The sequence below is a fragment of the Falco biarmicus genome, chromosome 20 (assembly GCF_023638135.1).
Source record: "Falco biarmicus isolate bFalBia1 chromosome 20, bFalBia1.pri, whole genome shotgun sequence".
NCBI classification, from domain to species: domain Eukaryota; kingdom Metazoa; phylum Chordata; class Aves; order Falconiformes; family Falconidae; genus Falco; species Falco biarmicus.
Window position 1 is genome coordinate 4,570,503 of NC_079307.1, and position 8,238 is coordinate 4,578,740.

The following is an 8,238-nucleotide window of genomic DNA, read 5'->3' on the forward strand; positions in this document are numbered from 1 at the left end:
AAATAAAGGCAGCTCAAAATTAGCCCTCTAGGTAGATGCCTGTAACTGCATCTGCTTGAAGGGGTGTATGTTCTCTGGATGGAGCCCTCAAATGGGATGTGCTGGAGGCATACACGTTCCTGGATTTTGAACACTTTGGGGCTGCTTAGTGAGTTTTAGCTCTGAGCAGAGTATGGATCCTTGTGCAGTGACTCTGCAGAATAAGACAATGGGGTGAGGGAGCACTGAATTACCTGGGATATGGGAAAACGGACCATGCTGGGAGGGTGCTGCAGCCATCCGCTAAGGGATAAGACAGGCAGGATATAACCTGGCAAGGGCATGGGGCCAGCTCTGTGTGTGTGGACCTGGAGTGGTGTGGCTTTGGGAAAAGTTGCTGCTTGTTGTGTCCCATCACGCTCCTTCAGATCATCTGAGCCGTGATGAGAAACCCCCACAGCTCAGGCAGTGCCCGGGGCGGGGGTCTGGGTGGAAGGCAGCAGTGAAGGCAGGCAGCAGGTCTGCTAGTGCTGTCAGGTCCCTGTCCTGCTGGCGATGGGGAGAGCAACTGCCCTGCTCGTGTGTGCTACAGCAGAGTCAAACTGGGTGCAGTGGACCCGATTCCCCAAGGTCCCAGCTGGGTAGTGTTGGCTCCAGCAATGGAAGGGCAGGTGACACCTCCCCCCCTTGGCCAGTGCCACCCCCTTGCCTGCTGCCAGGAGGCGGTGGGGAAGGGCTGTTTCAGGTGCTCAAAGTGAAGCTGCATGTGACTCTGCAGAGCCTGGTGCCCTGGTTTCTGCTCATGAACGGTGACAGGCAAGTGCCTGCTGGAAGGGCTGGCACCTTCCATGGGCTCTGGGATGTGTTCCCAGATCTGGGCACAGCAGGGATTTTTTTGCATGTGTCAACATTAGAAAGCAAAAGCCAGACACAGGGAAATATTGAAGAATCTCTTGCCCAGCCTAGCTCTTGTGTTTTTATTTGTCAACACTTGTTTTTGTTTCCTGACACAAAGCGGAAACATTTGGTCAGCGTTTTGGCTAATGTTCTTACTCAGCCTGCAGTGTCACTTGCCGTGATGTCCACGGCTGTTCTAGCTGTTGGTCTGCAGGCACTGACACCTAAAGAAGTTGTAAAATGTCTGTTGCAGCCCCTACTCTGAGTGGGGGGTAACAGTATTCTACTCACAGGAGCTGTTTTGCTTGCTCAAGCAGCAAAGGGCCGCCCTTTGGTAGAGGGAATATCATAAAAACCTTCTGCAGAGAGTTGCTAAACTTCTGGTCATTTAGCTTAGTAAATGAGATGATCGTGCACTGAGTTGAACAGAAGTAAAAATAATTTGGCTAAGCTTATGCTCAATGGTCCAAATCTTAGTTTGAGTCTTAATGATTTTAATGCAATTACCCTCAGTATTATGGTCTGATAAATCAATGCTCAAAGCAGAGATCAGGGAAGACTTGGATGTTTGCTCTGTTCTCTTTTCCTGTCTGCATCTGGCCGCTGTATAAAACAGGACAGTGGATTAGAGGGATCGTGGGTCTGACCCAGCACAGCCTGTTAAGCCTGCAATTAAGTCATCGAATTCACTCTATCACTTATTGGACTGGTAAGCAGAAATGCCTTGTTTCATCCTTAATAATCAAGCCTAGTTTTTTGTGAGTTTCCACCATTGCTACTATACTTCTGACCGCTTTATTCTCAGTGGTGTGAGAGGTCAGAGCTGCTTCCTTGCTGCATTGAGCAGCGCCTCTCAGTAACCAGGAGCACAGTTGGTGTTTGAGCATCCTTGCCCAGGTGCTTCCCTATCTTTATTTTGTGTCAGGTGTTCTGCTGCTGTTACGTCATTTCTTGCATCTTTGCGATCCGTCAGGAGCAAGACAAAGAGGCTGGTCTGTAAAGATGAAGGGCTAATCCTGTGGGTGAAATCAGGTGCCTACTGCCTTTGCTCTGCAGGCATGCAGAGACTTGTTCCAGTTTATAGCACCAGAGGTTTGTCCCATACATTGCAAGCTGTGCCATCTCTATTTCTGCTTTTAACACAGGCAACTTTTGACCTTGAACAAACATTTACTTCCCTGAGGTTAACTTTCTCCATCCCTGGATGGAGATGCCTTGTTCCTTTTACCTGTTGGACCACAGGGTTCAGCCTAGTTCGCTACAGTTTGCAGCGTGCTTTGAGAGCCTGGATGGCTGTTGAAGTAAATAAACACAAGCTGTATAACATTATACTCATTCTCTGAGAGAAGAACATAGAGGAAACAGCCAGACCTCCGAGAGACTCTGAACATCAGGACAGTGATTGCTTTAAATAACTTGAGTTCTTCCTGCTTATGACTGTATCTTATATATTTAAGCACCTACAGTTTGCTCTGCCAGACCTGTGTGCCTCTCCCTGTGCAAGAACTGGTGGTGGTAGCAGCGTGGTTATTCTTAAGCGCTTTCTTGCTCTCCTCACAAACCTCCTGCATGCATTATTTATGACGCAGTCTCTAATGCCTGCACTGACTACAACATAACACTGAATTTCCACAAGAGCTTCACCATGACACAGCTGTCAAAATATGAGTGCTCGACAAACTTTAATAAAATTCTATTTGCAGAGCACTATAGCTGTTTATTTTTCTTGAATGTATTCTACTTTTCTAATGAGTGTCTACATATCAGTATGGAGGCAATGACAAAAATTCAGCCAAAATATTGTTTGGTTTTTTTACTGCAGGTAAGGGATGTGTTTTTTTTTTTTTTTCCTCTACAAACCTACCTACCTTCTCAGAAGCAGCAAACTTACCCAAACAAAACTCCCCCTGTCAGATTTTAGAAGACAGGCCCCTTGCATGGAGACTTTTAGCTGAACTGATTAGCACGTGACAGTCATAGCTGAAGAACAGGGTCATAAACCCAAGCGCTGGCTGAGCTGCCGGCATGCCTCACCTGCATCGCCTGTAGTAAATCTCACCATGGAAGGCTGGAACCAGATCTGGCCTGAAACCAAAATGAGAAATGAAGATTGGAGTTGAAGCCTCTCTCAGGTCCATGGTCAATGGCCAGAACATACCAAAGCAACAGAGTAACGTGTTTATACATCAGCGTATGTTTAAAGAATTGATTCTTTCTAGCAGACTCTTGCAAGAGGCAGGCAGCACATGTGAGCTGATGCTGTCAAAGGGAATTGGAAGCTCACTGTTGTTTGACAGGTATATTATTCCAGCTGCCCTTGACTTATTTACAAAACAAGGAGCTAAGATCCCCAGTGTGATGCAAGTCAGTGTTCTGGAGCTGCAAGAGGCCCACTTTTTTAGCCCTTCAGAGCTGGCCTCAATTTGCTTGACATTTGAAATGGATGAAAGAGGAGGAAGGAAAAAAAATGCTTTGCTTTGCAGCCTGTTCTGTCAAGGAGACAGACTTAAATTTAAAATTGTGGGAGAGAAAGAATTAAGGTTTATTTTTCCTGACTGTGCCAGCAGGCATGGGGCTGTGACAGTCTCTTGCATCTTCCACACCTCCATGCTCCTCCATCCAGCTCCGCTGTGGCACTGACGCACCGGTGCGGGTGCTCTGGGCAGAACCGGTGTGGAGGCATGTGGCCAGGAAAGCTTTGCTGCCTGTCCTGGGCTCACTGGTGCCAGTGGGAGAGGTAGGACACAAGGATCTGCAGGACCTTGGCTCCTCGGGGCGGGTCAAGCAGGGCTGGGAGCGACTGGAACAAGGGCAGTGCAGCCAGCCACCGGTGTCCTGCTGTTCCCAATCCCTGGGCTGCACAGCTGGCGAGTCCTTTGGTGGGAGCCTGGATTTATGGATGTAGCCTCATCCTTGTCAGGCTCAAGGGCCATCATTTTCCTTTTCAAGCTCTCCAATCTCAGTTCCTAGTCTCCTTTACTTGCTTTATATAGTGTTTTTGGTCCTCCTTCATCCATCCGACAGGTTCTGTAGCTCACCCTTGGAGAGTTTCTCTTCCCTGAGCGCCACTGAGGGATGCTAGAACCATTAGTCTGGCAGTGTCTCGGTTAGGTCATGTGAATACCTGTATTTGTTCCTGCTTCCTAGCTGTTCTTCCATGCTTGTTTTCAGACAGATGAAGCTGAAGAAATTGGTTTTGAACAGTGGCTTGGAGCCTGCCTGCTTGAGGCAACTTCACTGTACCCTTGAAGAATTACCTAATGTAGTGAGATACAGTTGTCTGGTTACCTAAGTGTTCCTTCCTGGCATTTCCAGAGAGGAATTGCTGACTTCTATCAATGTTTGACATGAAATCCTGTTTTCTAGAAGCTATACCTCTCCACCCTGTCTTTCCAAATGCCAGAACTCCACTAGAGCAGAGGAGGGTATGAAAAGGCCCCTCAGTTAATGCTTTCACCTACACTGAGTTGATAAAAAAAATCCCATCCCTGCCACAATTTCCTCTATGACATCCGTATCATTCCTTTCTATATACAAAACAAATGCAATTATCTGTGCTTGTCTGTCTGCTTAGTTACAAAATACTTCAGAGCAGCTGAGTAACTGGATATTTACTCCATCCATTGCAGCCAGGCTTCAGTTACAGGTAGGCAATGCAGGTACTACAACAACACAACTACTGAGGCTCTTCACTTTGCTTCTTTTCTGGCATGGGTGTGTATCCCTCTCTTCCTACTCATTCCTGAAAGATTGAGCACAGCCTTAGTACTTTTAAGGTTGTTTATTTGGTTGGTTTTGGGTTTTTTTGGTACCCAGAAAGCTCCCTGCAGGGCCAGGTGTTGGGATTCACCAAGCTCTGTGTAGTGAAATTGTCTCCTGGAGTAAGGATCACGAGGATGCTGCAGCAAGGCCGTAAGTTGTTCTGCCTGTACAAACGTGGTGTGAGACCCTAGGGGGTTGCCCTTTTGTTCAGGATGCTTTGAACCTGGCTGTTTATGATGTGAAGGAGGCTCTCTACACACATGACGGTGTCTTTGTGATAGGAGACATGCTCTGGCATATGTTTACTTATGTGCTTTTACTGAGGGTGATTTTTTATATATAAAGTGTGTTTGCATGTGCAGGAACCCTCCTTGGACAGCGAGACAGGCAGAGTCCTTGGAGAATATGGAATGATTAAATGAAATGTTCATTTATATGTTCCTGGAGAATTGTAATGGCAATCAGCTCTGACTTTGCAGCATATTCAGCTCATGCCTCCCGTCTCCAAATTCCAATGCAAAATTTGAGAGGTGTCAGGCTATAGAAAACTTTTGAGATGTCCTGGGAAGGGAAGAGGTCTTGTCGTATCCTGAGAGGTGAGGCACCAACAGACCTGGGAAGAACATCTAAAAGTGAGCTCTCATTTTGTGGGGTCAGTTGACAGGGCTAGTACTGCAGGTACACACTGCTGAGAGTCCCTGCAACACCACTGAAGTATGTGCTTTTCTATCCATCCACATCTTGGGATCATGGGTGCATTTCTAAAGCGCTGTAGCTGTGCCTCAACAGCAGACTTTTTCCCCATCAGGTTTTAATTTTTTGACATCCCACAGCCTGTCCTGGGATGAAGGCGTTACCAGTCACCTTTCATAGATGAAAAGGCGGTGTGCAAGAGACTGGCTCAAAGGTATTCCAGAATTCTGGCTGTAGCCTATGCCAGTGGACTCCCCTTGCCCTTGAAAGCAAGGGGAGATAAAGAGACACTGTGCGGGTGGCCAACAGGATGAGCTGTTTCATTAAACCGTGTGAAAAGCCTTGCTGTTTTTCAGCAGCGATGAGATGAAAATACGCACACACAGAGACCTCATCTCAACCCTGTAGGCAACAGCCCGAGATGAGAGACTGAAGAAATAAATTGTCACTGATATGAATTCACTGTGCTCCTCTGTTTGAGGGTTTTCCTTTACTTGAGGGCAATTTTTTAATATAGCATAATGAAATCCCTTTGAAGAATACAGGCAGTGCCTGGTGAAAGGGAGGATTTGCCACGCAGAAGCCTCTGCAGGCTCAGGTGTTGTGGTCTCCCGTGGTCTCACCTGAAAGCTGCTATCTGGTGGCATCAGGAGGAGCACCTCTCCTAAAAAAAACCAACCCTGTGGCTCTGGATTTGAGAGTTGCTAAGTGAAGAATTTACATGCTCAGTGTTCAGCCCTGCTAGCTGCTTTTCTGAGGAAACCCTCATCTAGTGCTGTGTCCAAAAGTAAACAGATAGCTGTCGGATGATGAGGGGAGCATCTCAGGAAGGGAAGGCACCATGAATCTGTCTGGAGTCAGTGGGTGTTGCAATTGTTCATTGCCCCTCAGGGTCAGGTTTTATGGGAATGTTTGCACTGTTGGTTAAGAAAGAAGCTCGTGCTTCTTTATGTGACAAAATGGAGGTATTCCTTTTAGACAAGTATAAAAAGTAAGCTGTGGGGGAACCTGAAAGTGGGAGCCAGGACTTCTGGGTTCTCCTGCCGTCTGATGTTGAGCGCATCTCATCACATTGATGGTGTCTGGGGATGTGGGTTAGACATGGGTGCTCAGCTCTGGCTTCACGGCCCCTGAGGGTCAGAAAGGCTGCTGAGACTTGAAGCTTTTCAGGGCAGCGTAGCACTAGAAATGTCTCCTGACGGGTGGAGATGTTACAGCCTCAACCCATTTGTGTGTGAATCCAAGATGTTCAACAAGTACCTCCTGAGATACTGCCTCAGAAGAGTTTGCTGGCACCTCAGCACACTGAAAATATGGGCCATTCCCCAGGTGGGAAGCAGGTGCTCAGCCTGCCTTCGCCACTGGCACTTACTGCAGCTTTTTAAGCCAACACAATTCTTCTTCCCCCCTTTCTCTGTTTTATGGCTCACCTTTAAATTCTCCTTAGAGAACAGAATAGGCACAAAGGCAGCACAGAAGGGCAAGAGACATCCTTGTCAAAATCCTTGGTGTCAAAAATAGCTGCCTGAGAAATTCTTCCTCCTGCTGCTTTAAGCCAAATTACGATCGCAGGTTGCTGTCCTCTAATTTCGCAATGCAGCGTCCCTCCCTCCGTAGCTTCTGCCAGCTTCAGGGCCTGATCCCTTCCTGGTGTCAGACATCGCAGGCAGCGAGTGCCAAGGCTGCAGAGTCCAGGGCTGACAGATCAAACACCCCTTAATGAATGTGAAACCAGCGGCTTTGTTAGTCACAGCCATATGTGTCTTTAAAAAGCTGCCTTACAGCAGGGAGGCAGTGGGGGGGGAGGGGGTACAGGGGTCACTGCTGACAGAGGGAAGGGGAGAGGTGTTTGAGGTGTACAGCTGCCCAGCCCAGCCTCTCACCAGTGCAGCTGAGCAGTTTCTGCTGCAAATGAGCCTTGTTGGCTTAATTTGGTCCTTGGATGGTTTTAGGGCATAGCTGGTGGCTGCCTTTAAGCCAGGGCTGAGCGCATCCCTTGCTTGCTCCCGTTTGCGTATGTCTTTACATCTTCAGGGCAAGTTCTGCCCAAACTTGATCGTGTTATGGCTCCTCCTTACAAAGCCTGAATCAAAAGCTGGATTTGCAAAGAAAATCAAGTGCTGAAGGAGAGAGGCCTCTGCTTTCTTTTGCTGCTTTGCACGAGTCTGTTCCTGCTGACTTGCACAGAGAGTGCCCCAGGTCCTGGGCCAGCGTAGGTGTGTGTCTGGGTGGTACAGGGCAAAGTTACTTGGCTTGTCCTCTTCTGTGCTTTTAGTGAATAGTTGCTATTGATCCCAATTGCCAAAGCAAGATTTTGAGCCTGAGGATTAATTTGCTTTGCTAACCTCCTCAATAGCTGCCCCCGCAAACATCACGCGGGTGCTCTGAGGCAGACCCCCTACTACTTTGTGCCCTAAGCATCACTGCAGGCAGCATGTGAGTGTCTCTCAGCAAACAGAGCTATTGTACAGCACTGTCTGTGCACAAACCAGTCCGCTCTTCCCTCTGCTTCAAGCTCTGGCATGGGAGTCGGTGCCAACGCACGGGGGATTCTGCAGCTGGGGAAGGCTGGGCTCTTTCTGAGCACCCAGAGTAGGCAGCCCCAGGAAAAACAAAGGAGTGAATGTGCTGAGGAGACTTTACTCCTTTGCTCAGCACTGGCTGAAGGCCTGTTGGCCAGGGGGCAATTGCTGTGAGGACTCTGAGCATGAGGAAAGGATGACAGACTGTCAAAGCACATCTTTCTGCACGTGCTGCATTTTGAAAGAAAGGGCTGGCACCACGATAAGGACCAGGCTGCAAGCGTTAAAAACTACCTTGGTGCTTGTGTCCTAGCACTGAGTTGTGGCTCTGCCTTTGCAGGTGGAGCAATAACATGGTGAGGTGGGCCAAAGCATCTCTGCAGCT